This window comes from Urocitellus parryii, chromosome 3 (assembly GCF_045843805.1).
Source record: "Urocitellus parryii isolate mUroPar1 chromosome 3, mUroPar1.hap1, whole genome shotgun sequence".
Classification (NCBI taxonomy): domain Eukaryota; kingdom Metazoa; phylum Chordata; class Mammalia; order Rodentia; family Sciuridae; genus Urocitellus; species Urocitellus parryii.
In genome coordinates, this window is record NC_135533.1 from 29,505,798 (window position 1) to 29,522,880 (window position 17,083).

Genomic DNA, 17,083 nt, shown 5'->3' on the forward strand with positions numbered 1-17,083 from the left:
AACCTCAGAATACCATTATATTTGGAGGTAGGGTCTTTAAGGAAGTCATTAAGTTGAAATGAGGTCTCTAGGAAGGACACTAATCCTGACTGGTATTCTTATAAGAAGAGGAAATTTGAACTCAAGATATGTGTAGAGGGAAGACCGTGTGAAGAATCAGGTAGGGACAGCCATCTGTCAGCCAGGAGAGAGGCCTCAGAAGACACCAACACTCATGACACACTTGATCCTCCAGGATTGCCAGGAAACAAATTTCTGTTAAGACACACAGTTTGTGTTACTTTGTCATGGCAGCTTCGTAAAGTAAAAGAGTGCCCTTAAATTCTTCTGCTTGTTGAGTCATGATTTATTTTATTATCTTATGAAAATTAAAATGTTATTTTTTCTTTTTGGAGGAATAACTTGATTGTAGTGATGGTACCACAGGTGTATGCATATGCCCACACTTGTTAAGATGGGTACATTTAAATGTGTATTTGATTTTGCATATATATATATATATATATATATATATATATATATATGACAGTTATGTATCTTCTTGTATCCTTAGGGATATAGATAATATAATATAAATATATATATTTTAATAATATAGTTATATAAATATATTATAATATTATGTTATTATAATAATATATATTTATATTGTTATATTAAACATAAATATAATATAAATATAAAATATAATATAAAATCTATTTTACCTCAATAAAACTAAAATCATCATTTTTTCAATTTTAAATATAATGAACATTCATTTTCAAACTTAAATACAGAATATACAAAGGGAGAAAAAGAAGATTATTCAAAGTCAATTTCATTTTCCTGTTTTTGACTTCTTTTCATTTTTCTTTATATTCCTTTAAAAATAAAAATTTAGGGCTAGGTTGTGGCTCAGAGGCAGAGGGCTTGTCTAGCATGGTGAGGCACTGGGTTCGATCCTCAGCACCACATAAAAATAAAATAAAGATATTGTATCCACCTATAACTAAAAAATATATTAAACATTGTAAAAAAATAATAAATAAATAAAAATTTAACATTTGAGAAACTTAAAGTTCTGCAGCATTTAACTTTAAGTAGGCAATGTACACCGCCCTGTCATCTACAGTACTTAAATTAAGCTTTGTCTCCCTTTCTCAACAAGCATTATTTTGTAAATTATCCATTTTATGGACAATTTTGATTGTCATCACTTTCAACCAGTGGCGTCTCTTTCTGCATAATGGACGAAATCGAAGACATCTGATAGGCTTTCACACTTTCTTCACTCTCCAGATCCTTAATTCACCTGCAACCTACAGTCCGATCCTTTTTGCCTCTGATAAAGAAATGGTTCTTAACCCACACTGAACATTAACATCATCTGGGGAGCTTTCAAAAAGCACGAGGCCCAGAACCTCTGCGGGACAGTCATGTATCCTTAGGGAAAGAGACAAGCATAAGTCGTAGTTCTGATGTACATTCAGGGCAAGTAGAAATGGAATAAAATAAATAAATGAACTCTTCCTCTTTCCTTTACCTTCTCTTTCTTGCTCTTCCATTTCTAAACAATTCAGTCCTAAAAACATTTTTGGTAGAGAAAGACAGATGTCTGTGGTGGGAGAATAGAGGACTCAATGTGGCCCTGAGCAAGAAGTCAGAGCCGGAAGATGTCCATGCAAAGCAGTAGTCTGGCTTGGGAATCAGAGCTAGAGTCAAGTGAGGAGGGTGTCCATACACCAGGGCCTGGTGTGGGGCTGTTAGAGCTTAAGCAGAATAAGGAAATGTCATTCTAAATGAAGAGAGTCTGTTATGGTTTAGATGTGAGGTTGTCCCCCAAAAGCTCACATGTGAGACAATGCAAGAAGGTTCAGAGAAGAAATGAATGGGTTATAAAAGACTTAACCCAATTAGTGAATTAATCACCTTCTGGGATTAATTGAGTGGTAACTGAAGGCAGGTGGCATGTGGCTAGAGGGGGTAGGGCATTGGGGGCATGGCTTTGGGGTAGATATTTTGTATCTGGAGAGTGGAATCTCTGCTTTCTGATCATTATATGAGCTGCTTCCCTCTGCCACACTCTTCTGACATGATGTCCTGCCTCACCTTGAGCCCCAGGGAATGGAGTATTATCTCTACGGATTGAGACCTCTTAAACCATGAGCTCCCAAATAAACTTTTCCTCCTCTGCAGTTGTTCTGGTTGGGTCTTTTAGTCACAGCAGCCAAATAGCTGACTAAAACAGAATCAAAGTAAGAGCTGCATTGGATAAAGCTAAGCAGGGGAGGAAGACTTTATTGAAGACTAGTACAATAGAGGGAAGAGAGATTGAATTCTGCAGAAACAAAGGAAGGGAGTTTTAAAAATACTATTGTTGCTGGGAGCATGCCTGTAATCTCCGCAGCTTGGGAGGCTGAGGTAGGAGGATCGAAGGTTCAAAGCCAACCTCAGCAAAAGTGAGGTGTTAAGCAACTCAGACCCTGTCTCTAAATAAAATACAAAATAGGGCTGAGGATGTGGCTCAGTGGTTGAGTGCCCCTGAGTTCAATCCCTGGTACTCCCACCAAATACTGTTGTTTTACTTTTTAGAATTTATTTTTAAATTGGCAAAAAATGTATATACTTATCATTTTAAAGCACTGAGGTGAGCTAGTGAAAAGTACTCAGGATGTTGGGGGTGGGGATAATGGTTTAGATATGAAGTATCCCTCAAAAGTTCATGTAAGACAAAACGGCAGGCAGCTCACTCAGACTGTGTAAATAGATCTCGTGGAAGGAGGGCCCTGTAAGCCACATTGCTGTTTTATGCATATTTCTTTGATCATCAGCCACATTGCCAGGTTCCAGAAGCAGGACCTAAAGCTCCCATACCACATAGCTGCTGTGTGGCCTTAGGTATTGGTCTGTAGCAGGTGCTGTGGTTTGGAGGTTGAATATCCTCAGAGGCCCAGGTGATAAAGGCTTGGTCCTCAGGGTAGCACTATTGGGGGCTGACAGAACCTTCATGAAGAGGGATACTGTGGGAGGTACTTAGGCCATTGGTGGCATGACTTTGAAATGGATTGTGGGACACCAGACCCCTTCCTCTGTCTCTCTTGCTCCTGGCCATATGGGGAGTAGTTTTCTCTACTATGAGTTCCCTGCTATTGCCATCTGGCACCCTCACCAGAGGCCTAAAAGCAATGAGTCTGCTCATGATCATGAACTGAAATCTCTAAAGTTATGAGTCAAAATAAACCATTTTTCTTTATTAAAAAAAAGGGAGGAGGCAGGGGATTAGCAAGGATGGTGGAATGTGATGGACATCATTATCCAAAGAACATGTATAAAGACACAAATTGGGTGTCAACCTACTTTATAGACAGAGATATGAAAAACTGTGGAATATATGTGTAATAAGAATTGTAGTGCAAAAAAAGTACATGTATAAAGACATGAATTGGCATGAACATACTTTATGTATAAAGATATGAAAAATTGTGCTCTATATGTATAATAAGAATTGTAATACATTCTGCTGTCTTGTATTTAAAAAACAAAATCAATTAAATTAAAAAAGAAAAAAGTTCATGTAAGACAATGCAAGAATGTTCAGAGGTGAGATGGTTAGATTACGAGATGGGTAACAATATCAGTGGATTAATTCACTGATATTAATTAACTGTAGGCATGTAGGGTGTGCCTGGAGAAAGTAGGTCACTGGAGGTATGTCTTGGGGTTTATATTTTGACCCTAATGAATGGAGCTCTCTCTCCTCTGCTTCCTGGTTGCCATGTCCTGAGCCATGTCCTCTGCCACATCCTTCTGCCATGATGGCCTGCTTCACTTTGGGCCAACCATGAACTGAACCTCTGAAATCTTGAGAGATTTAATATAATAAACTTATATTACAGTAAGATGTTCTTGTCAGATATATTGGTCACAGTGATGCAAAAGCTGACTAGTATAGGGGGTAGATGTGTTGAGCACATTGGGTTACTCCTGATTTTTAAGCATTTTTTCTCTGTAAATAGGGCTGCTTGGGACTCATCACATTTTGATTCCACCTCCCACAGAGCCTGGGACATAGAGATAGATATTACCTTCCATTTGTTTACATTTCCACGACATAGTTTCCTGGTTTTTAAGAAAAACAATCCCTAGGTTGTAAAATTGGCAACAGGTTGAAAGAAGATTTACATGCATTGTAATAGGGCAGAGAATGAATTTACAATTAAAAATTCTAAAATAAATGCTTTAAGAAAAGGGAGAGATTTGGTTAGGGGCCTATCATCAGGAAAAAGCATGTCCACAGTTTAGTCAATCTAAGGGGATTGTCAAAGTCATCTTGGTTGAGTCAGTGCCAGGTCTGGATAGGGAGGTACCCATGTGGACAAGGGGTGGCATCATTGGGACAGGAGACTGATCACACAAGGGAAATGAGCAATTCAGGAGATGTAGTAAGGGAATGAGAGCCAGAGTTCTTATTGTTGGAGAATGGGTAACAATTATAAAAAGAGAGTAATCTGTGATGTGGAATTGCAATTGGAGATATATATGTGAACTCATGGTTTTCAGTATACATAGAAAGCAATGTAGACATAAATGTATTATCCAGGATGGAGAGGAGCGACACTCTAATAGCAATAAACATGACTAGCACCCAGATTGTGGCTTCTAAGTGCCATTTTTATTTATAAAAAAAAAGCTTTGGAAAGATACCTAAGTCCAGGGATAGAACAAAGAGAGTATGACAACAATTTCTTATGGCAGAAAGCAAAGAAGTTCTCAAAGAGAGATGGGAGCATGTGAAAAGTTCTTAAAAACTAACTTGATGGGCTCATACTAACCAAATTTAGGACAATTTGAGCATCTAAATAAACTGTAGTATTAATAGATTAAGACCTACTGACTGAATTACAAAACCACAATTCTGTACAGATAAAGTTAAATAATAAATGGAAAGTTTGGTTAGAAATAGAATATATGCACCATTTCAAATTATATACCCATGAAATACTTATTAACAATGAAGCAGGGAAAGAAAAAGCATTATGGTCTTGCATGGTCAGTATGCCCCTCTCAGTGGTATTTTCAAGTCATTAGAATAAACATCACCAACAATGACACAAATGTGAATCACATGCCACCTGATGAAATGCAATGGGCACTGTATTACTTTTATGATATTACTTCCATGATTCATTGCTTGAATTTCAAGATCTGCAGATATACAGATGTAAATTGAGGGACAGTAAAAACAAAACGAAACAAAACCCTATAATTTAAAAAGTGCTATGGTCCGGGGCTGGGGCTGGGGCTCAGTGGTAGAGCGCTAGCCTATCATGTACGAAATGCTGGGTTTGATCCTCAGCACCATATAAAAAAATAAATAAAATAAAGGTATTTGTGTCCAACTACAACTAAAAAAAAAAAAGCTATAGTCATAAAGGTCAAATGTTCTCTTTGATATGAAATAAGAGGGGGAAAGGAAGAATAGAAGGCAAAAGAGGATGAAGGGAAGGGTAGGGATAGCAATAGGAAAGACAATGGAATGAATCAGATACAACTCTCCTATGTTCTTAATGAATACACCACCAGTGAAACTCCACATCGTGCACCACCACAAAAATGGGAAATTATTCTCCATGTGTGTATAATATGTTAAAATACACTCTACTGTCATGTATATTGAAAAAGAACAAATAAAAAGAAGTGCCATGGTCACAAATAACATGGAAAGATTGAGGAGTTGATCCAGAGTGGAAGACACTAAATGCAACACGTGATTCCAAAGCCTAACTTTTTTTGCTATACAAGAATATATGGAAACAACTGTCAAAATCTGAATTCAGGATTCAATAAAAATCATCAATAACATCAGAATTAATATCTAATTTGACCCCTAAATCTAATTTAACATCTAATCTGCCATTTAAGGCTAACATCTGAGTTAATATCAGTGTAAACTTTCTGATTTTGATAATTGCGTTGTGGTTACTTTTCCTTGATTGTGGTTAGAATTTTCTTGTTTGTTGAATATACACTAAAGTATTAGAGGGTAATAGGTCATCTTTCTCAAATTGTTCACTAAACAATTTTACCTTTATATTTCCTACTATCCTGTAAGTTTGTAATAAGTGGGTTACAGGTTTGTGACTATATTTTAAACAATGAAAACATACAATAAACATATGGATAAAAATACTTCTCCAATAAAAGAAAGGAGTAACTTTCTGAAGTCCATTTCCTTCTTTATTCTGGACACTTTAATTCAACAGTTTCCCTTCTTTGATCTATACTCCTCAGTTTCCTGCTTTAAATGGCATCTTTCCCATCAGTATAAAAACATGTTTAGAATCTCTAGACTCTTTGGAGATTTTACCAACTGAAATCTATTTGGAAACAATAGAATGCTTAATTTTTTCCTATCAGAATTAGATTGGATGTATCCATGCACTCAGCATTGTGTTTTAGATTTACTCATATTGATGTGAATAACTAGTTAATTTTTTCATTGTGGCTTAATATTCCATTGTACGAATATGCTTCTGTTGATGAATATTTGGGCGGCATATTGCAGTTCCAAGCATTCTTGTGCCTGTCTTCTGATGCACAAGAAAGAGAGAGAGTTACTTTACAGAATACGCCTGGAAGTAAACTGCCAGGTGGTAGAATATGCATATGATCACATTACTAAAATAATAATGCTAAAGCGTTTTCTAAAGCTGTCAGACCAGTTTACAATCCTAATAGTAATGCATTAAAAGTTATGACTCCGCATTTATGGACATATTGAAGGACACATAATCTGGACACTTTTGTTTACAAGACTTGGAGCTTTTCTGCTTATTCAGATCAAGTAAGACTTTAGTAAGCTTCTTATTTCACTTCTAGGAACACGATAACCAATTAGGCATTGTGGTAGGTGTGCATGAGTCAGACTATTATTTTTTTTTTATGTGACTGCTTAAATTTTACTTCCAAAAAAGAATTTAATGTGGCCTTTTACAATAATCAAGATTCTCTACCTCAACAGACTGAGGTAAACATTATTTTAACTAGGAAAAAAAAACACTTGAAGAAATGACAGTAAATTAAACCTGTCAGTTATTGCTTTGATAAAACAATGTTTTGCAAGAATTGTCTGTTTCTTCTCAGCAGGATAGAACAAAGATTTTTCTCTAAAGATCATTCATATGTTGATAACTGTTGCTAGTTTATAAAATATTTAATGTAACTATAAAACTTAATTCGTGGTTTTTTCACTATAACTTATTCACGATTTTTTTAAAAACTCATATCCCTTTTACTAATTACGCATCAAAAAATAGAGAACACACAGCTTTATGGCTTACTTAAAATGCAAGTGGGAAAACAGACATCTCTGTCATTCTAGTAACAAGTCCTGACTTTTTTTATAAAGAAAGTATTATTAATTTTTTTAAAAAAGAGTTCCAAGAAATTGAATAGAATTCCCAGCAATGATTATTTCTAAAATGTACACGATAGGAGATATACTCATACAAACGCTTAAAACCAAAGGCTCCTTCCTGTTTGCTCCTTCTCCTTTCTTCCACTCTCAGAGGGGCCTCCCAGGTCGCCAGCCTCTCCCAGCTCCTGGCTCAGGCCACCCCTCTGGCCCTAGGACCTGGCGCCACAGGCCCAGGCCCAGGCCCAGGCCCAGCTCTTTTTTCTTAAAAAAAAAAAAAAAAAAAGTTGATTTATCATATCAAGAAAGTTCAGCAAATTATGTCAGCTGCAGCTTTAGTCTCTCTCAGAGTCACTGTCCCTCCTCATGGGGACCGAGCACCGAGGACTGCAGCGTGTCTTCAATGGGCTTCCTAGGTTTTTCCTCCAGGTCTGTCTTGACTGCTCCAGACTCGGACAGTTTCCACTCCAGCTCATCTCTCGTCAGCTTCATGCCACCAAACACCTGAGGACCAATGAACTGAGCCTTGATGTCATCTTCCAGGTAAATAAACACTGTGGGCAGGTTCCTATCAGAATAGTTGGGTAGGCAGATGGTTGAAATGGCTTTGACAAATTTGACAACAGGAAACTTCCTGGCAAGTCCACTCAGGTGTTGATTTATCAGGGCATAGAGAGGAATCCCTTGTTTGTAAAAGTGCAAGACTACCCACAAGCCCTCACTGGCTTTCGTAACTTCTTGAACATAATCCTTGCCTGAGATCTCCAAAACTTCTCCAGATTTGTTCTTCAGCTGGGTCGCTTGCCACTCAGCCAGTCTTTGTTGCCTGAACATCTCAATGGCCCTCTCATCCTCCTCGTTGAATTCATCTTCCTTCTCCTCCAGCTCCTCCAGAGTCATGTCTTCGTATGTTTTCACCACTGATTGCTGGAGAATTCGAGCGCTTCCTCGTCCAATCCTTTCAGGCTTTCCTTCGAGGGCAGGATACCCTTTTTGCATAAGATGTCGTTCCATTCAGCGTCTGCTTTGGGGCCTTGCATCTTGTCTCTGAATGCCCAGGCCAGCCAGCCCCGCCGAGCCCTAGCTCTCTTCCATCCACACTATTCTGATTGCTGCTTTGAATCTGCTCTCTATTCTGATAATCATGCCTATCTTGCCTTTGGTGGTTGAGTGACTCCATTTGGCTCCTGTCACCATGGGATTCAATTGCTCCAATTTCATTTACGTTTTCCAATTCAGTTCCTGCAGTTCCTATTGCCAGGTCTGCCCCAGAGATAAGAGTGATCACAGAGTCCTTCAACAATGACAGGGTTCCCCTCACAAATTGTTGCTCAGGGCATTGGTGGAAGGCCCTCTTAGTGTGAATAAGTCAAACCCATGCTAATATTCAGATCTCCCTTAGACTCTGAATCCTGTCCTGAATGTTTTAACAAGGCTCTTATAGTGGGCCACCTTTGGTTCCAAGTTTCAACTGACCAAAAAGCAAAACAAAACAAAGTAAAAAGAAAGAAACCTGATACAACAACAGAAAACTATTAGGCCTTTCCTAATTTCCTGAATTACCACCTTAAATGTAGTATCTCTGCTTAGTGAACCTGTCACCAGGACTGGGGTCCTGGAGACATCCCCTAAAAGGGAGATAGATATCAACTCAGGTGGCGAGGTCCTGAACATTTTTGCAGAAAGGAATGTAAGGATTGGTCCAAGGGAGGCACAGACTGATTTTGTGAAGAGAAAGCAAGAAGTGCATACTCAGAGACACCGTGGAGTGCAGGATTTGGAGAGGCATGTGCTGGCTTCACCTTAGCAAGTCATGTTTATATGTGTAAAATCTTCAGCAGAGAGACATGATCAAAGAGGGTATTTTTAGTTCTCTCCCTTATGTTGGTGACTTGACATGTTACCTACTAGGGGTTGTATTTTTTTTAGGTCTTTTTTTGTTGTATTTTTTGAAGTCTTCTTTGTTTTTGATGAAAATCTTTACCAATTTTCTCATGTGGGGATCTCATCATCCTGGCTTATGGATCTAAACAGTGCTACATGTGTAACATTGAGGGTTTTGAAAAAAATATTTTTGAGTTGTAGTTGAACACAATACCTTTATTTTATTTATTTATTTTTATGTGGTGCTGAGGATTGAACCCAGAGTTCAGCATGTGCGAGGTGAGTGCTCTACCACTGAGCCACAACCCCGGCCTCACACTGAGGGTTTTATCAAGAGATTGACACATAGATGAAGTAATCAGATCCTAAAAGTATAAATCACAGAAAAATCTATTTGTTGAGCCAAAGAATTCTCAGACATGTTTTCTTTAGGTCCAGTTCAGAAGAGAGGTTATTTATGGACCTGTGGACAAGGTCTGACAATTGATTTAATAGGGCTATTTGTGATCAAAGCATGTGGAAACCTGGACTTTAAGTCTGGTAAATCATGGCCACTCTTGTTTGGCCCCAAATGTCTCCTTTCTACCTACCCTTTTGTCTTCTATCCTACCTCATTTCCTCCAAATGAGACTTTGATTCCTTATTCTTAAGGGAAGATGAAGGTTGAATATCCGTCTTCTGAAATTTCTTCGAGCTGATAAGGGGTGATGGCCCTACCCAGCTAGGGATCAGAAGTCTCAACATGACTGATCTAACCCTGGGATTGCCAGGTTCTGTTGTCTGATGACTCAACTTTTGATGTTCTGGAAAAGAAGGCACAGGCATTGGAGGCATTAGTCCAGGCAGCTTTGCACAGCAATAATATGAAGCAGCAAACCAATATCCCAATATCTAGCATAAGAGGTAGGAAGAAAAGGATTTTCCTCCACCAGGGGGCTCCAGAAAGCCACAAGTATGGTAAATCATCAAAGCTCTGGCAGGATCAGACAGCACAGGTCTGTGAGCACACACCAGGAAGGCAATGAAGCAGCACTGCCAGAGTTACCAGGAGCACACACGTCACACACTACTTCCATAGGGGCACAGGTTTCACCTCCTGCCACTGTTAAGATGTCAAGAGCCATTCTAATTTGTAGAATGGCCTTTCTTATCCTTATAACCTCAGAATTTAATTACGAAATACCTTGGATGGTTATCATGTAAAGCCTTTTGTGTATATTCGTTAAGAGATTCAGTATGCCATATAAAATCCTCTAGTCTTACTTATGGGACAAAGATGGAGGCCAGATGATCCTATCAATGGAAAACAGAAAGCATCTGACTATTTTTGCAAAACAGGAAGATTGACTGGCTCATCTAAAGCCTTCATACTGTGCCTAAGAATATCCTAGTGTATATTTTCCCAACCAACTGGGTGGCAACCAGGGTTACAAATTAGTACCACAAAGCTATCAGGAGCTATCTGGGGCTGGCCTTCTTATTCCTGACCTCCATGTTTGATCTGTTGCAAACCAATCCATTTCTTTTAGGAGTATGGTAATATAGTTTTCTAAAGGTATTCAACCCAAATTTTGAGTTGTGTTTCCCTAATGAGCCAATGAATAGTGGTTTTTGTTCTCAGCAGACAGAAGCCATTTGATTAAGTTTTCCTACAGTAAGAGCAAGCCAGATATAACCACTTCATATCTAAAAGCAACCTTCTAAATTGATATGCTTGTTTTCTCTCATTTATGTATAACAGGAAATTCAGCTAATTCAGGCTTCACATACATCCACATCTGAGCTTCTGTCTCTGAGAAAAATTTCCCATGACTTTTTAGGTGAAAAGTTTGTATTTTTAGTCATTTAGATACATTAGTTTCTATGGGAATGGATAAAATGGAGGACTCTGTCCATTGTTCTTTTATGAGTATTCGAAGTCGAATCTAATTATTATAAAGGAGATACCCACCAAGGTAACCCAGGATAGATTACAGGCCACAAATCCAGCAATTATCCTTGTTAATATCTTTAGCACAGTTTTGGACCCAGTCAAGGAAGGAGTTTGACTCTTCACTGGAAAAGGGAATAAAACAAATTAGCAGCATATATATTGACTTTATGTATACATTATCTTATTGAAGTTCCTGGGGATGTACATATTAAATTGAGTATCTGAGTAATACAAACAGTAAAAAAACCTGAGTAATACAAGGGACCTAAGCAAATTCCTATATATGGCATAAGTTGAGATAGATAAAGAGTTCCTCCCAAAAACAAGGAGGACAGAAATTCGTAGTGCTGAAGGTAATAGCAATCCTGTAATAGTATACATATACATTAGCTTAGACACAATTGAGTATTAGTAGGATAAGCACTTAAAAATAAGAGAATAGAACTGGGGTTGTGATTCAGTGGTAGAGCGCTTGCCTAGCATGTGCGAGGCCCTGGGTTTGATCCTCAGCACCACATACAAATAAGTAAGTAAAATAAAAGTATTGTGTCCAATTACAACTAAAAAATAAATAAATAAATAAATTATATATATATATATATATATATATATATATATATATATATATATATATATATATAATAGGAGGATAGTTCCCAAAAGAAAACCCACAAATGAATAAATCAAAAGATTTCAGCAGGGTGCTATTTGTCTAGTAAATAAAATTGTACCTAAAGAGAAAACAAGAAAAAAAAATATAAATAGAGTATTAATGTCAGGTAAGACTCATAACCTCAAAAAGGGTGAGCTCTTTGTTGCTGCTGTCGTTGTTCTTTTTCTAGAGAAACATCTTTAAGTCTTCCAAAGGCTCATAGGAATAAGAAACAGGGTCTTTGATTGGTTCCAGATTCTAAGAAGACTCAGGATGAAATAAGGTTCCCCTGGACACATGAATCTTAGAAGTATGTCCTTGTCTTTTATTTGCCATCAGGTTGCTTAAAATAACTTGATAAAGACCTTTTCATCTGGGAAGATTAATCTGAGGGAGAGTCCCTCTTCCAGGTCTTCAGGAAGGCATAGTCATACGATATAAATGACATTATCAGGGGCCAGAACAATTTGGTTACCATATTATGTTAAGGATTTTTGTAGTTGCCTAAGTTAACTACATATTTAATATTTTTTTTATATCTTAGGATCTCTTCAGGGATCTGCAGTGAAGACCTGCCATACAGTATTTCACAAAGGCTTAGTGAGAGAAAAGTCTTAGGAGCAATTTTAATTCTTAACAAAGCAACAGGTAACAGACTTAAGCAAGGCTCTCAAGTGTCTTGGCACAATTTTGCCCGAGTTGTTTGAATGTGTAGATTAGCCCTTTCAGCTGTTCCTGATGACTGAGGATGATGGGAGGTAAAAGAACATAATAAATTATACCTTCAGCTCCTAAGACCACCCGTGTTACCTGGGAGACAAAAGAAAAGTCCATTATCACTTTGAGGTGATGAAAGATGTTCACACTTTAACAAAGCCTTCACACTTGGGACTTTTCTAGTTCTGGAGGGATATGCTTTTATCTGCCCATTAAAAGTGTCAGCAAAACTAAGAGATTTATATATGACTGGAGTCCAGCTGCCAGTTTTCTCCAGGGAATGTGACTCTTTGTTGTATTGAGGTAAGTCACTGTGGTGGCTCTGTGTCCCTCCACCCCACCCCACCCCACCCTAGGTTATTATGAAGACAGAGGGGCAAGCTTTTGTGATTTTTTTCCAACAGTAGACTCCAGGCCCCTTTCCCTGAAGGCATAGATGACTAAAATAGTCAGTATACCTCTCCCCAAATGGCAGAGTCGTGGATACGGTAATAGACTTCCACTGATCAGCTTGGGGCAGTAGAACTTTGTGGTTTCCCTCCTGCACCCAACTAGCCACTTTCTATTGATTTATGTCCTCATTGGCTTGCCTGTTCTTCCTCAATTTGGGGTCAGGGGCATCAGGGCCATTTCTAAAGCATCTTGGAGTGCTACATGTCTAGCACTTTGATCTGCCAATTAATTTCCCTAAATTATAGGAGAACTGCCCTTTTGATGTCACCTGCAAAGTATCACATCCCCCTGAGCAGGCAGACAGACTGCTTCTAGGAGAAAGAACATTTCAGGCCCACATTTGATTGGGGAGTTTTTCCCTGTTAAAAGTCCCCTTTCTTTCCATATAGTAGCAAGGGGCATGATACTAACAAAGCATGTCTTGAGTCTATTTATATGTTAACTTGGTTATCTTTTCCCAGTTATAAGGCTTGGGTAAAGGGTATTACTTCAGTCTTCTGCACGGAGGTATTTGGAGGGAGTGGCTTTGCTTCAGGTACTTCCTAGAGGCTGACTACTCTGTAATCTGCTTTTCAGGTTTCTTCTTTTTTCTAGCTGCTTCCATCATAAGCCATTTTTTACATCAGGGTTAGTTCGAGGCTGTCCTTAAAGAACAGGTCTTCTAGAATAAACCTGTTTTGTAGTTTCTACACAGGAATGAAGCAAATTTCTTTCTCCCTCTGGGGTCAAGAACAAAGTTGCTAATTCAGTTTGACAGAACTTGACAGTGATTTCTGGCAATTCCGGCAAGAGGCCTTGATATTCAGATCTTTGTCCTCCGGTTTAACCATTGATGTCTTTTAATTTTGAGGACACTTCGAATCTAGGAGGGGCTAGGACCTCCAATGAATGTCCTAAAGTTAGTTCAGTAGCTTCCTCAACCAGAAGGGCTATGGCAGCTACAGCTCCTAGGCATCTAGGCCATCTGCATAATATGGAATTTATTTAGAAAAGTAAGCCACAGGTCATGGAAGATCATCAAAGTTTTTAAGTGAGGACCCCAGAGCCACACTTTGTCTTTTAGCTACGTATAAGATAAATGGCTTGTCTAAATCTGGAATTCCCATGGCTGGGACAAATAATAGGAAGTCCTTAAGTTTTAGAAAAATCTCTTGTTTTCGATCCAACCCAAGGGCCCCTGTGTAACTTCATAGAGTGGTTTGGCTATGAGCCCCAAACAGGGGATCCAGATGGCAAAACCATCCATTTTGGGCATTCATGACATCCATCCATGGCAAAACCGATCCATCACTCCACAATGTCTCTTGATCTAGTAAGTCCTCTTTTCTCTCAGGGAAGAGAGTTCCTTCCATTGGGGTAAAAACATGGCTTAAATATTTTACCTTTTGTTGGAGAACCTGAGTTCTTTGTGAAAACACTCAGTACCTTGTGGCTTCTAGAAAACTAAAAACTTTAATAGAATTATTATGGATTCCAGCTTTGAGGGGCTGCAGATCAGGAGATCATACACATATTAGAGTAAAGCTCCATTTCCCAGAGTTAGCTATCTTAACTCTTTAGCCAAAGCATTTCAAGTAAGAGAGAGCTGTCTCTACATCCCCCGGTAGTGCGGTCTGAGTGCACTGGATAGTTTTTATAGTGTCAGGATCAGTCCATTTAAAGACAAACACATACTGTGAGTCCGGATGCAAAAGAAAGCATCCATAAGGTCACAAAGAGTGAACCGTGTGGATCCACTGGTATTTGAGTCAGGATAGTATAGAGGTAATAGTATGGAGTGAAATTACAGCTTCATTAATGATCTGTGAATTTTGTACTAGCCTATATTCCCCAGTAGGCTTCAGAACTGGCAAAATAGGGGTATCACAGGGTGACTGACCATGTTGAAGAAATTTAGAATTCAGAGGGTGGAGGCCCTGATGTGCCTCTGGCTTAATAGGATATTGTCCTTTGTGGGGATGAACTTTGGGGTCTTAAAGAAATAGAGACAGGTTGAATACTGATTGCCTTTCCTGGGATTTCAACATCCCAGACATGAGGGTCTCCTTGAACTAAAACCTTTCCAGTTATATTTTCGAGCTTCTTTGATATTATTAATGCTTCTAAAAAGGTTATCTTGGCAACAAATGAAGAGTCCCCTAAAGAGGTCAAAACATCTCTTTTCAACCCAGGAGTGGGACATTCTAGGAGTACCAGGAAGGCCTGAATAAAAATTAATTTTCCCAATCTATATACATTATGGATTTTATAAATCTTTTGGCCCTAATTGTTCCATCAACACCAGTAATAGGATAGTGTTATTAGAAAGGGGCCCTAGGGGTTTAATCAAGGTAGATAAAATAACCCAAGGCCAAGAGAGAATTAATAATCGTACCTGTCATGTCAAGAGTTACCTCCTGGAATGTTATTTGTAGCTGACCAAAAGGTCCTAGTGGAAGGCCTTGGGCATCTTCAGTTCTCAAGGGCATCCTTCCCTGAAGCTAACGACTCTTCCTTCCTTCCAAGACGGGGCATTCTCTCCAGCAGCGATTTCCCTTTTTGTGGAGGGCCAACACCCTGATTACTTAGGACCTTTATATCAGTACTCTGCCCCAATGCACTGCCTTTCCATAATGTGGAACTGGTAGACCTGTTATAACTAGCTTTTTTTTTTGGTTAAAAGAAGCCCCAGGTATCTCCTGAAGGTGCAGGTTTTTTATTTACCTGGGCAGGAGGTCCCTTCCTGAGCCAAAGCTTGTTCTCTGGCTCTCAGTCTCCTCCTCCCCTGGACCCTGTGTATTTCCTTGAGTTTGTCTTTATTGTTGAAAACTCCAGAGGCCAAATCTAAGAGCCAATTCATGGGAGTTTGTGGCCCCATGATTTGTTTTTGTAGTTTCTTTCTAATGTCTGGAGCCAACTGGCTGAAAAGGTAGGTACCTGGTAAAACCTGTCCTTCACAAGCATTTGGAACAATATTAGTGTACTTCCTCAATATCTCAGTGAATCTGCTTAAGAACAAGGCAGGATTTTCATCTCACCTGTGTTATTTCCCTGATCTTATCATAATTTATAGGCAGTTTTGCTCGCAGGACGTCGTATTTCCTCCCACAAGTAATCATGTCATTTTGTTTTTGTAAGTCTTCACTTCCTGCTTGATTTCAATTCAGGTTTGGACTTGGGATTAGTTTGATCCCTAGTGTGGACTTTGTTTCTATAGGCTGTGCAGCTGCCCAGATGTGACTCTTCAGGAGTGCAACAGGCAGAAAGGAAAACATGGAGATCGGTCCAGGTTAAATCACAAGTAATAGTCAAACCCTTAAATTCATCAATAAACTTACTAGGGTCTTCAGAAAAATCATTCTGACCTTTGCTTATTTTGTGCTATATCAGACATGGTAAAAGGAACATGGATGCCTCCTGCCAGCACTCTGAGAAAATCCAGGTTTGGGGGATCAGAATGATATGAAATCCCTCTTTGAATTATTCCAGCCATGCTGGGTTTCTCTGGAAGAGGAGGATATAAGGGCTGGTATGTAGGAAGTAAGGGGTTTAAGAAGTAAGGGCTGAAAGAGAAGATTCGGTGGAACTCAGCTTCCCAGACAGAATGTTCTTATTATAAGGCCTATTCGGGGGACTTAACATCCTCTATAGGATCCTCCTCACCAGAAAATTTTAGGGGCACATGAACATAAAACAAAGATCACAGTCCCCTCTCAATTTTGGATCTTGAAAAAGAGACAAGAAGGCTGTGTGTTAAGGGATTTCAGTCAATTTTCCTTCATGCCTACAAAATATATGAACTGACAGAGAGTATTAAAATATAGAGTCCCATTTGGGGGCCATATTTTTCCATTTTATATTGAGACAGTTTATGTGGAGGCCAAGCCACATTATAGGGGAAAAATCACTTTTTTTTCCCCTTAAGTCATCTGCCTTAAAGTGACTCTAGTTGTTTAATATATGACCAAAGGTTGAATTTACAGTTTTAAATTTTGAGTTACCCATAGCTGAATGAGACACTTGTGAACCCGCTGGTATAGATCTAAAGGAAAAGAAAAATAAATAAAGA

The 17,083-nt window shown here is 38.7% G+C and overlaps 1 pseudogene; it reads right to left on the reverse strand.

Moving 5' to 3' along the window:
• Positions 1-7,747: 7,747 nt before the first annotated feature.
• On the reverse strand, positions 7,748-8,410 carry LOC113184746 (phosducin-like protein 3 pseudogene; annotated as a pseudogene).
• Positions 8,411-17,083: the final 8,673 nt, after the last annotated feature.